General features: G+C 61.4%; 2 non-coding genes across 2 annotated transcripts; both read right to left on the bottom strand.

Annotated features, from left to right (window-relative positions):
- Positions 1-18: 18 nt before the first annotated feature.
- On the bottom strand, positions 19-171 carry LOC142794196 (5.8S ribosomal RNA). The gene has a single exon (XR_012892145.1). It is a non-coding gene; the product is annotated as a 5.8S ribosomal RNA (ribosomal RNA).
- Positions 172-1,891: 1,720 nt separating this feature from the next.
- Positions 1,892-3,706, bottom strand: LOC142794187 (small subunit ribosomal RNA). Its single transcript, XR_012892139.1, has one exon. It is a non-coding gene; the product is annotated as a small subunit ribosomal RNA (ribosomal RNA).
- Between the last annotated feature and the right edge of the window lie 8,794 nt (positions 3,707-12,500).

Here is a 12,500-nt window from a genome sequence, read left to right as displayed (position 1 = left end):
CTCTCTTGATATGTGATCCGACCCTCAGACAGACGAAGCCAAGGGAAGACCCAAGGCCGCAATGTGCGTTCAAAGAATCAGTGCTCAGTGTGTCCTGCAATTCACACCAAGTCTCGCAGCTGGCTGCGTTCTTCATCGACCCGAGAACCGAGTGATCCACCGCTTAGAGTCGTGAAAAAGTGTTTGTTCAATTCCGTACAGTCAAAACCAAACGTTTCTGGGCACTCGGCCAAACAGTGGCCAAGAAGGGCGCTTTTCAGCGCACGCTTGGACTCCAAAACTCTGCCGCGCCTTTTTCGGCTGCCGCAAATCGAGCAAACGGTGTGTTTCGGACGGCGTTTCGCTTTCGCTACTTGCGAGTGCTTTCGTGGTCCACCCCTCTATAAATACTCGGGAGGCGTCGAAGCCGGTTCTCCAAGCCGGACCCGTAGGTATCGTTGTGTGCTCGCTCTCATTGGCCCGCCTAACCAGAAAATGCCTGCGGTACACCCATTTGGATAAGAGTGCACGCAGATGCGGGCCTCGACGGCTACACATTTCCTCGGGCGGCCGCCTCCCGGCCTCCGTGGAGCGCGGGATGCACGGTCCCATCGACAAGCCTCTCCCGTTTTTACCGTGGCGTCGCGGTTCACCACGGCAGGCGGGTCGGTCTCCTCCGCATAAAAAGGGGGACCCCCGCTTTTTGTTCCACGAAATCGCACAAGCTTTTTTCGCATCCACGGTTTGCCACCGCACACCAAAATGCCGATCCGGCTGCCTACTTTAGCCAACAGGTGGAGCCAGGCGCGCCGTACTTGCGCGGCACTTCCCACGTCCACCGAAGTCGGTGCCAAGGACCACTTTCGGCGCCGGAGCCGCGTACGAGCCTACTCGAGGCGGAAGAACGAAGCCAGCAAGGGCCTGGCCGCAAGTGCGTTCAATTGTCGGGACGTCCAAGTCCCTCGTTCTTCCGTGCTTCCTCTTTCGGCAAGTCGTTGCGGCACCTTCCCAAAGCGCGCAGACCCGCTAATCGCGACGAGCGCGACGTGGCCGTGCCGCCTTTCCCTCGGCAGCAAGCAAAACGCCTGGCAACGTCGACGCTCCCCTAACCGCGATCTCGCACCGTGTTTCGTGTGGCGAATTCAAAAGCCGGCCGGCGCTGCTGCAACCATTACGGTCGGTACGCATACGCCGCGGAGGGCGGGACGGTCATCGGAGCGTGCGGTTCCTCCATCGAGTACTGCGCACCTCGGCCGTCGCATCGCCGTGCCATGACCGGCCGCGCGTCAACGCGAACCGGTGCCAGCGAGATCCCTCGCCTGCAAGAACCGACCGGCAGCCTCCGTCACCCGAGGACGCGGAGGCGCTTGCCGCGGACGGCGGGACGGTATGCACTGGTGCACAGCGGACCCGTCACATCGCCAGTTCCTTGACCGACCGCCGACGCTTGTGCCGTTCCTCTCGTACTTGGCAGTCGCCGCGCGATTGTCGGGTCTCGTTCTTGCACGCTCGAACGGTCGGGAGGGCACTCGGCTGGCGTTTCGGGAACGCGCAGCCTCGCCTTCTACCGACGTAACCACGACTCGCCGTTCGCGCTCCGCCGCTCCTGTTTACAGTACTAGGCGGTCCCGCAGCGGTCGGGTCGCGCATTTCGAGCGCTTCGAGCCACGGTGCAGTGGCGGGTCGAAAGCCGACCTATGAGTGCGTTGCGCCGTTTGTACCCGCGTCCGCCACCTGGCCGACCGTCCAAGGTCGCGGTGTTGGCGTCCGCTGGGCGCAACAATTTGTCACGGGGTGCCGCTCCACATTCAGGCAGCCCCGTGGGGAAAAGCCGACCCCGCGTCCAAACGGGGTCAGCGGCAGAAAGTGTCGGGCGCAGACGCAGCTGAGGCGCTCACCCTTCACAATCCGTTAATGATCCTTCCGCAGGTTCACCTACGGAAACCTTGTTACGACTTTTACTTCCTCTAAATGATCAAGTTTGGTCATCTTTCCAACAGACCGGCGCAACCGAAAGGCCGCGCCGGACATCGGTCCGAAGACCTCACTAAATCATTCAATCGGTAGTAGCGACGGGCGGTGTGTACAAAGGGCAGGGACGTAATCAACGCGAGCTTATGACTCGCGCTTACTGGGAATTCCTCGTTCAAGGGGAACAATTGCAAGCCCCTATCCCAATCACGAAAGAAGTTCCACGGGTTACCCAGTCTTTTCAGACAGGGATAAAGACACGCTGCTTCCTTCAGTGTAGCGCGCGTGCGGCCCCGGACATCTAAGGGCATCACAGACCTGTTATTGCTCTGTTTCGTGCGGCTAGGAGCCGCTTGTCCCTCTAAGAAGGTTGTAAGGTGCTGGGAACCCCGCACCTATTTAATAGGCTAGAGTCTCGTTCGTTATCGGAATTAACCAGACAAATCGCTCCACCAACTAAGAACGGCCATGCACCACCATCCACCGAATCAAGAAAGAGCTCTCAATCTGTCAATCCTCCCAGTGTCCGGGCCGGGTAAGTTTTCCCGTGTTGAGTCAAATTAAGCCGCAGGCTCCACTCCTGGTGGTGCCCTTCCGTCAATTCCTTTAAGTTTCAGCTTTGCAACCATACTTCCCCCGGAACCCAAATACTTTGGTTTCCCGGAAGCTGCCCGCCGAGTCATTTGAGTAACTCAGGCGGATCGCTGGTTGGCATCGTTTATGGTCAGAACTAGGGCGGTATCTGATCGCCTTCGAACCTCTGACTTTCGTTCTTGATCAATGAAAACATTCTTGGCAAATGCTTTCGCAGTAGTTCGTCTTGCGACGGTCCAAGAATTTCACCTCTAGCGCCGCAATACGAATGCCCCCGTCCGTCCCTCTTAATCATTACCTCGTATTCCAAAAACCAACAGAACAGAAACGAGGTCTTGTTCTATTATTCCATGCAAGTTTATTCAGGCGACTCGCCTGCGTTGAGCACTCTAATTTTTTCAAAGTAAAAGCACCGGCCATCTCGAGGCACACAATGAAGTGCACCAAGAAAGAACCGGCATGATGTTCAGTCCGAGCCGTCGCATCGGGTAGATGCACTACTCGTCTGGAACTGAGATCCAACTACGAGCTTTTTAACCGCAGCAGCTTTAGTATACGCTATTGGAGCTGGAATTACCGCGGCTGCTGGCACCAGACTTGCCCTCCAATTGATCCTCGTTAAAGGATTTAGAGTGTACTCATTTCAATTACGGGGCCTCAAAAGAGTCCCGTATTGTTATTTTTCGTCACTACCTCCCCGTGCCGGGAGTGGGTAATTTGCGCGCCTGCTGCCTTCCTTGGATGTGGTAGCCGTTTCTCAGGCTCCCTCTCCGGAATCGAACCCTGATTCTCCGTTACCCGTAACAACCATGGTAAGCAAGTAACCTACCATCGAAAGTTGATAAGGCAGACACTTGAAAGAAACGTCGCCGGCTCGTGGCCATGCGATCAGCACAAAGTTATCCAGAGTCACCACACAATACGGGCCGAAACCCGATCGATCTTGGTCTAATAAAAGCACCCGTTACCCAAAGGGCTCCAGGCTCACTGCATGTATTAGCTCTAGAATTGCCACAGTTATCCAAGTAGGAAGAAACGATCTAAGGAACCATAACTGATTTAATGAGCCATTCGCGGTTTCGCCTTATTTCGGCATGTACTTAGACATGCATGGCTTAATCTTTGAGACAAGCATATGATTACTGGCAGGATCAACCAGGTAATCGTTCGACTGCGCGTCCGTCCTCGCCTTCGGCGGGCCGGACGCAGTCTGTGTGCGGCGGAGGCCACCTTCAGGCGCCCCAACACGCTTATTTTGCACTCCGAGATGACGGCGTTCGAGCTCGCTACGGCACAACCTTCCCGAAAGACGAGTGGGAGCCGTGCGGCAAGAAGCACGTTCATGCTCGCTCTTTTTCGTTGCATCGACTCGGTCGCGCCGTGCGGGTTGCCCAAGCCCGCTGCACTGTCGGTGGACCGGCCGGAACTAGCAACGGAGCCGAGACTGCAAAGCCGCCAGACGACGGGTCACGCCCGCGTCTTCGGCGCTTTCGCATCTGAATCGCCCGAGGACGACACGGAACACACCTCGATATCGTGGTAAAACGGCACCGTCCGACAACCAGCCCCTAACGCATCAAGCGGATGAGGCTGCAGACGACTGCCGTGGATTCCCCTGGAGCAGACCCGAGGACACGCTTGACGAGGCCGAAGCCCGCCGCATATCAGACACCCGGTCGCTTTCGCGTACGCCGCTCACGAGAACCCCCACATAATAGCAGCGATAAGTACCCAGACCTCCTTGGGCACTAATACGAGCGTACTCGAGAAAATTTCACCGCGGGTGTGCCCCGAAACGTGTGGCACGTTGAGCGTGCCACAAGTCTACGTCGCTCTCAAACCCGCCGAGGTCGTAGAATTTGCGACCCTACTCACGAAATTCCCACCGAGGATACGGCCGCAAACGTACCGCACCTTGGGTAGGCCACGAGTTTGTGCAACACTACGCTGACGGCACAGCACCGAGGTCGTGCGCGCACGCACGGGAAAATTCCGCCGCGGTTTCTGCCGAAAACGTGAGGCACCACGACTCTCCGCAAGTTCGCGTCGACTGCGAAAGACCGAAGTCGTGAACGACGTGTCCGCTACTCGCCGCCGACACGCTGGACACCAAACGTACAACGACTCGACGGCGTCGTAGAGGCCCACGACGCGGTTTTCCTTAACGACGTCTCGGCGTGGCACCGACAGGTTAGAACGGCCGACCAACGTTCCCTGTCCGCCGTTCGGCTCAGTCGAAGGGCTCGGCGACTTCGGCAACGCTGCGAAGCCGCACGGTGACGCACGCCATGTCCCCATTTTTTTTTTTTCTTTCTGCGTCTGCCGGGGTGCCCCTATAATAGCAGCGATAAGCACCCAGACCGCCGTGGGTCGCTCGCCCCGGCTGACGTGGTTTTTCGTACTCCTGCGGCGGTCGCCGTCAAGCACGTCCAAATACGCTACTTTCGTGGGCGCATTCACGCTCTTTCGCTTCGCCGGAGTGCCAGCACTCACTCTGCCAAAAACGGCGAACATCCGAGCGGCGGTTCCCACTTTTGCGTCGGCGTCGCAAACCCCGCCCCGGCAGACGAGGTTTGCCGTACTCGTGCGACGGTGGCCGGCGGGCACGTCGAAAGACGCCGATATCGTGCGCGAATTGGCGCACCTTGGCTTCACCGGAGTGCCGCCACTGACTCCTCCAAAAACGGCGAAGATCCGAGCGGCGCTTCCCACTTTCGCATCGGCGTCCCGAACTCCGCCCCGGCTGACGCGGTTTACCGTACTCGTGCGACGGTCGCCGGCGAGCACGTGGAAAGACGCCGATATCGTGCCCGAATCGGCTCCGTTCGGCTTCGCCGGAGTGCCAGCACTGGCTCGGCGAAAGACGACGAACATCCGAGCGACGGTTCTCACTATTGCGTACGCGTCGCAAACCCCGCCCCGGCAGACGCACTTTGCCGTACTCGTGCGACGGTCGCCGGCGAGCACGTAGAAAGACGCCGATATCGTGCCGGAATCGGCCCCGTTTGGCTTCGCCGGAGTGCCAGCACTCACTCGGCCACAAACGGCGAACATCCGAGCGGCGGTTCCCACTTAGCCGTCGGCGTCCCGAACTCCGCCCCGGCAGACGCGGTTGCCGAGCTCGTGCGACTAGCGACCGCGAAGCCGTCTCGCGACGCCGCTTTCGTGCGCGGCTCCCACTGCGACCTGGGTCACCCGAGGTCGACGAGCAAGAAAGAATGTCGAAAAAAAATTTTTTTTTTTTTTGCGTCTGCCGGGGTGCCCCTATAATAGCAGCGATAAGCACCCAGACCGCCATGGGTCGCTCGCCCCGGCTGACGTGGTTTTTCGTTTTCCTGCGGTGGTCGTCGTCAAGCACGTCCAAACACGCCACTTTCGTGGGCGCATTCGCGCTCTTTCGCTTCGCCGGAGTGCCAGCACTCACTCTGCCAAAAACGGCGAACATCCTAGTGGCGGTTCCCACTTTTGCGTCGGCGTCGCCAACCCCGCCCCGGCATACGCGGTTTGCCGTACTCGTGCGGCGGTGGCCGGCGGGCACGTCGAAAGACACCGATATCGTGCGCGAGTCGATGCTTCTTGGTCTCGCAGGAGGGCCGCCACTCACTCCTGCAAAAACGGCGAAGATCCGAGCGGCGCTTCCCACTTTTTCGTCGGCATCGCAAACCTCGCCCCGGCAGACGCGCTTTGCCGTACTCGTGCGACGGTCGCCGGCGAGCACGTCGAAATACGCCGATATCGTGCCCGAATCGGCCCCGTTTCGCTTCGCCGGAGTGCCAGCACTCACTCGGCCAAAAACGGCGAACATCCGAGCAGCGGTACCCACTTAGCCGTCGGCATCCCGAACTCCGCGCCGGCTGACGCGGTTGCCGAGCTCGTGCGACTAGCGACCGCGAACGCGTCTCGCGACGCCGCTTTCGTGCGCGGCTCCCATTGCGACCTGGGTTACCCGAGCTCGACCAGCAAAAAAGAAGGTCGAAAAAAAATTTTTTTTTTCTGCGTCTGCCGGGGTGCCCCTATAATAGCAGCGATAAGCACCCAGACCGCCGTGGGTCGCTCGCCCCGGCTGACGTGGTTTTTCGTACTCCTGCAGCGGTCGCCGTCAAGCACGTCCAAATACGCCACTTTCGTGGGCGCTTTCGCGCTCTTTCGCGTCGCCGGTGTGCCAGCACTCACTCTGCCAAAAACGGCCAACATCCGAGCGGCGGTTCCCACTTTTGCGTCGGCGTCGTAAACCCCGCCCCGGCAGACGCGGTTTGCCCTACTCGTTCGACGGTCGCCGGCGAGCGCGTCGAAAGACGCCGATATCGTGCGCTAATTGGCGCTCCTTGGCTTCTCCGGAGTGCCGCCACTCACTCCTCCAAAAACGGCGAAGATCCGAGCGGCGTTCTCCACTTTCGCATCGGCGTCCCGAACTCCGCCCGGGCTGACGCGGTTTACCGTACTCGTGCGACGGTCGCCGCCGGGCACGTCGAAAGACGCCGATATCGTGCCGTAATCGGCCCCGTTTGGCTTCGCCCGAGTGCCAGCACTCACTCGGCCAAAAACGGCGAACATCCGAGCAGCGTTTCCCACTTTCGCATCGGCGTCCCGAAGCCCGCCCCGGCAGACGCGGTTTGCCCTACTCGAGCGACGGTCGCCGGCGATCACGTCGAAAGGCGCCGAATTCGTGCACGAATCGATGCTTCTTGGTCTCGCAGGAGGGCCGCCACTCACTCCTGCAAAAACGGCGAAGATCCGAGTTGCGCTTCCCACTTTTTCGTCGGCGTCCCGAACTACGCCCCGGCTGACGCGGTTTACCGTACTCGTGCGACGGTCGCCGGCGGGCACTTCAAAATACGCCGATTTCGTGGGCGCATTCACGCTGTTTCGCTTCCCCGGAGTGCCAACACTCACTCTGCCGAAAGCGGCGATCATCCGAGCGGCGGTTCCCACTTTTGCGTCGGCTTCGCAAACGGCGCCCCGGCAGACGCGCTCGTGCGACGTACTCGTGCGACGGTCGCCGGCGAGCACGTCGAAAGACGCCGATATCGTGCTCGAATCGACCCCGTTTCGCTTCGCCGGAGTGCTGCCAGTCACGGCGCAGAAAACGGCGAACAAGTGTTTTTTTTTTTTTTTTCCTAGAATTTGTGTTATAGAAGGCACATTTGATATCGGACGATAATTTTCAACTTTATCACGCGCACCGATTTTCGTGTAGAGGTTTGCAAGTTTATGGGAATTTCTCCACTTGGAATAATGCGATTTAGTAGTACTACGAGAACTTCATGGATGTACTCAAGGGTACGGGGCAAGTCAGTTACGTCAACACCTGCAGATTTTTTACACTTCAAACTGAAAATTGTTGGTTGTGAGTCCTCGTGTGATATTAAAGGCCGATTCGCTAACACATAGAACAAAGAAAGAAAGGAAGAAAAAACGCCCGCGCTCGCTCAAGAAACCTGGGTTCGCAACAAGTGGCAACAACAAGCAACCGAGCGAGTGCGCCAAAACCCGTGGCGGCCGAACAAACGTGAAGTCCCAACCGCGTCAGCCGGGGCGGCACGGGACAGGAAAAATCACTTCAGCCGGGGCGGCGGGGCACCGAATAAACCTCGTCACCTCGTCGCAGGATAAAAGAGGAAACAAAAAGTCTAAACAGCGTCTGCTGGAGCGAATGCGTAATAAAACAACAACAACAACAAAAAAAAAACACCCGCGCTCAAGAAGTCTGCAATCCTCACAAAAGGCGACTGTGACCGAGCAGCGTCAGCCGGGGCCGTGCGGAAACGGAAAAACCGCGACTACCGGGGCGTCGAGGCACCGAAAAATCCACTTCAGCCGCGGCGAAAAAAAAAAACAAAAAGAAAGACGGAGGGGGGGGGGGAACCACGTCTGCCGGGGCGAAGGAAAAAAAAAAACGCGTCTGCCGGGGCGAGCCCGGGTGCGGCACCACCGGGAAAACTGTGGCAAACAGACATGGCGATCGAGTGAGTGGGCCGCCAGCCAGGCTCAGCCAAAAAGTGCAAAGTCCGAACTGCGTCAGCCGGGGCGGCAAAAACCGCGTCAGCCGGGGCGGCGCAAAAAACCGCGTCTGCCGGGGCGGCACGAAACCGCGTCAGCCGGGGCGGGGCGAAAACTGCGTCAGCCGGGGCGAAAAGAAAAAAAAAAACGCGTCTGCCGGGGCAAGCCCGGGTGCGGCACCACCGGGAAAACTGTGGCAAACAGACATGGCGATCGAGTGAGTGGGCCGCCAGCCAGGCACAGCCGAAAAGTGCAAAGTCCGAACCGTGTCAGCCGGGGCGACGCAAAAACCGCGTCAGCCGGGGCGGCGCGAAAACCGCGTCAGCCGGGGCGGCACGAAACCGCGTCAGCCGGGGCGGCGCGAAAACTGCGTCAGCCGGGGCGGCGCGAAAACCTCGTCAGCCGGGGCGAGCGAAAAGGGGGGGGGGGGAACCACGTCTGCCGGGGCGAAAGAAAAAAAAAAACGCGTCTGCCGGGGCGAGCCCGGGTGCGGCACCACCGGGAAGACTGTGGCAAACAGACATGGCGATCGAGTGAGTGGGCCGCCAGCCAGGCTCAGCCCAAAAAGTGCCAAGTCCGAACTGCGTCAGCCGGGGCGGCAAAAACCGCGTCAGCCGGGGCGGCGCGAAAACCGCGTCTGCCGGGGCGGCGCGAAAACTGCGTCAGCCGGGGCGAGCCCGGGTGCGGCACCACCGGGAAAACTGTGGCTAACAGACATGGCGATCGAGTGAGTGGGCCACCAGCCAGGCTCAGCCAAAAAGTGCCAAGTCCGAACTGCGTCAGCCGGGGCGGCAAAAACCGCGTCAGCCGGGGCGGCGCAAAAAAACCGCGTCTGCCGGGGCGGCACGAAACCGCGTCAGCCGGGGCGGCGCGAAAACTGCGTCAGCCGGGGCGAAAGAAAAAAAAAAACGCGTCTGCCGGGGCGAGCCCGGGTGCGGCACCACCGGGAAAACTGTGGCAAACAGACATGGCGATCGAGTGAGTGGGCCGCCAGCCAGGCACAGCCGAAAAGTGCTAAGTCCGAACTGCGTCTGCCGGGGCGGCACGAAACCGCGTCAGCCGGGGCGGCGCGAAAACCGCGTCTGCCGGGGCGGCACGAAACCGCGTCAGCCGGGGCGGCGCGAAAACTGCGTCAGCCGGGGCGAGCCCGGGTGCGGCACCACCGGGAAAACTGTGGCAAACAGACATGGCGATCGAGTGAGTGGGCCGCCAGCCAGGCACAGCCGAAAAGTGCTAAGTCCGAACTGCGTCTGCCGGGGCGGCACGAAACCGCGTCAGCCGGGGCGGCGCGAAAACCGCGTCTGCCGGGGCGGCACGAAACCGCGTCAGCCGGGGCGGCGCGAAAACTGCGTCAGCCGGGGCGAGCCCGGGTGCGGCACCACCGGGAAAACTGTGGCAAACAGACATGGCGATCGAGTGAGTGGGCCGCCAGCCAGGCACAGCCGAAAAGTGCTAAGTCCGAACTGCGTCAGCCGGGGCGGCAAAAACCGCGTCAGCCGGGGCGGCGCAAAAAACCGCGTCTGCCGGGGCGGCACGAAACCGCGTCAGCCGGGGCGGCGCGAAAACTGCGTCAGCCGGGGCGAAAGAAAAAAAAAAAACGCGTCTGCCGGGGCGAGCCCGGGTGCGGCACCACCGGGAAAACTGTGGCAAACAGACATGGCGATCGAGTGAGTGGGCCGCCAGCCAGGCACAGCCGAAAAGTGCTAAGTCCGAACTGCGTCTGCCGGGGCGGCACGAAACCGCGTCAGCCGGGGCGGCGCGAAAACCGCGTCTGCCGGGGCGGCACGAAACCGCGTCAGCCGGGGCGGCGCGAAAACTGCGTCAGCCGGGGCGAGCCCGGGTGCGGCACCACCGGGAAAACTGTGGCAAACAGACATGGCGATCGAGTGAGTGGGCCGCCAGCCAGGCACAGCCGAAAAGTGCTAAGTCCGAACTGCGTCTGCCGGGGCGGCACGAAACCGCGTCAGCCGGGGCGGCGCGAAAACCGCGTCTGCCGGGGCGGCACGAAACCGCGTCAGCCGGGGCGGCGCGAAAACTGCGTCAGCCGGGGCGAGCCCGGGTGCGGCACCACCGGGAAAACTGTGGCAAACAGACATGGCGATCGAGTGAGTGGGCCGCCAGCCAGGCACAGCCGAAAAGTGCTAAGTCCGAACTGCGTCAGCCGGGGCGGCAAAAACCGCGTCAGCCGGGGCGGCGCAAAAAACCGCGTCTGCCGGGGCGGCACGAAACCGCGTCAGCCGGGGCGGCGCGAAAACTGCGTCAGCCGGGGCGAAAGAAAAAAAAAACGCGTCTGCCGGGGCGAGCCCGGGTGCGGCACCACCGGGAAAACTGTGGCAAACAGACATGGCGATCGAGTGAGTGGGCCGCCAGCCAGGCACAGCCGAAAAGTGCTAAGTCCGAACTGCGTCTGCCGGGGCGGCACGAAACCGCGTCAGCCGGGGCGGCGCGAAAACCGCGTCTGCCGGGGCGGCACGAAACCGCGTCAGCCGGGGCGGCGCGAAAACTGCGTCAGCCGGGGCGAGCCCGGGTGCGGCACCACCGGGAAAACTGTGGCAAACAGACATGGCGATTGAGTGAGTGGGCCGCCAGCCAGGCACAGCCGAAAAGTGCTAAGTCCGAACTGCGTCTGCCGGGGCGGCACGAAACCGCGTCAGCCGGGGCGGCGCGAAAACCGCGTCTGCCGGGGCGGCACGAAACCGCGTCAGCCGGGGCGGCGCGAAAACTGCGTCAGCCGGGGCGAGCCCGGGTGCGGCACCACCGGGAAAACTGTGGCAAACAGACATGGCGATCGAGTGAGTGGGCCGCCAGCCAGGCACAGCCGAAAAGTGCTAAGTCCGAACTGCGTCTGCCGGGGCGGCACGAAACCGCGTCAGCCGGGGCGGCGCGAAAACCGCGTCTGCCGGGGCGGCACGAAACCGCGTCAGCCGGGGCGGCGCGAAAACTGCGTCAGCCGGGGCGAGCCCGGGTGCGGCACCACCGGGAAAACTGTGGCAAACAGACATGGCGATCGAGTGAGTGGGCCGCCAGCCAGGCACAGCCGAAAAGTGCTAAGTCCGAACTGCGTCAGCCGGGGCGGCAAAAACCGCGTCAGCCGGGGCGGCGCAAAAAACCGCGTCTGCCGGGGCGGCACGAAACCGCGTCAGCCGGGGCGGCGCGAAAACTGCGTCAGCCGGGGCGAAAGAAAAAAAAAACGCGTCTGCCGGGGCGAGCCCGGGTGCGGCACCACCGGGAAAACTGTGGCAAACAGACATGGCGATCGAGTGAGTGGGCCGCCAGCCAGGCACAGCCGAAAAGTGCTAAGTCCGAACTGCGTCTGCCGGGGCGGCACGAAACCGCGTCAGCCGGGGCGGCGCGAAAACCGCGTCTGCCGGGGCGGCACGAAACCGCGTCAGCCGGGGCGGCGCGAAAACTGCGTCAGCCGGGGCGAGCCCGGGTGCGGCACCACCGGGAAAACTGTGGCAAACAGACATGGCGATCGAGTGAGTGGGCCGCCAGCCAGGCACAGCCGAAAAGTGCTAAGTCCGAACTGCGTCAGCCGGGGCGGCAAAAACCGCGTCAGCCGGGGCGGCGCAAAAACCGCGTCTGCCGGGGCGAAATAGAAAAAAAACAAAGAAAAAAGCCCGCGCTTAATCAAAAGAAAACAAAGAAAAAAGCTTGCGCTTAATCAAAAGAAAACAAACAAAAAAAGTTCGCGCTTAAGCCTGGCGGTGGAACCACCGGGGCAAACAGACCTGGCGATCGAGTGAGTGGGCCGCCAGCCGGGGTGAGCCAAAAAGTGCAAAGTCCGAACCGCGTCAGCCGGGGCGACGCAAAAACCGCGTCAGCCGGGGCGGCGCGAAAACCGCGTCAGCCGGGGCGGCGCGAAAACCGCGTCAGCCGGGGCGGCGCAAAAACCGCGTCAGCCGGGGCGGCGCAAAAACTGCGTCAGCCGGGGCGGCACGGAAAAACGAAAACCG

Source organism: Rhipicephalus microplus, unplaced genomic scaffold (genome assembly GCF_043290135.1).
Source record: "Rhipicephalus microplus isolate Deutch F79 unplaced genomic scaffold, USDA_Rmic scaffold_385, whole genome shotgun sequence".
NCBI classification, from domain to species: domain Eukaryota; kingdom Metazoa; phylum Arthropoda; class Arachnida; order Ixodida; family Ixodidae; genus Rhipicephalus; species Rhipicephalus microplus.
This window is presented reverse-complemented; position numbering and strand designations above follow the sequence as displayed.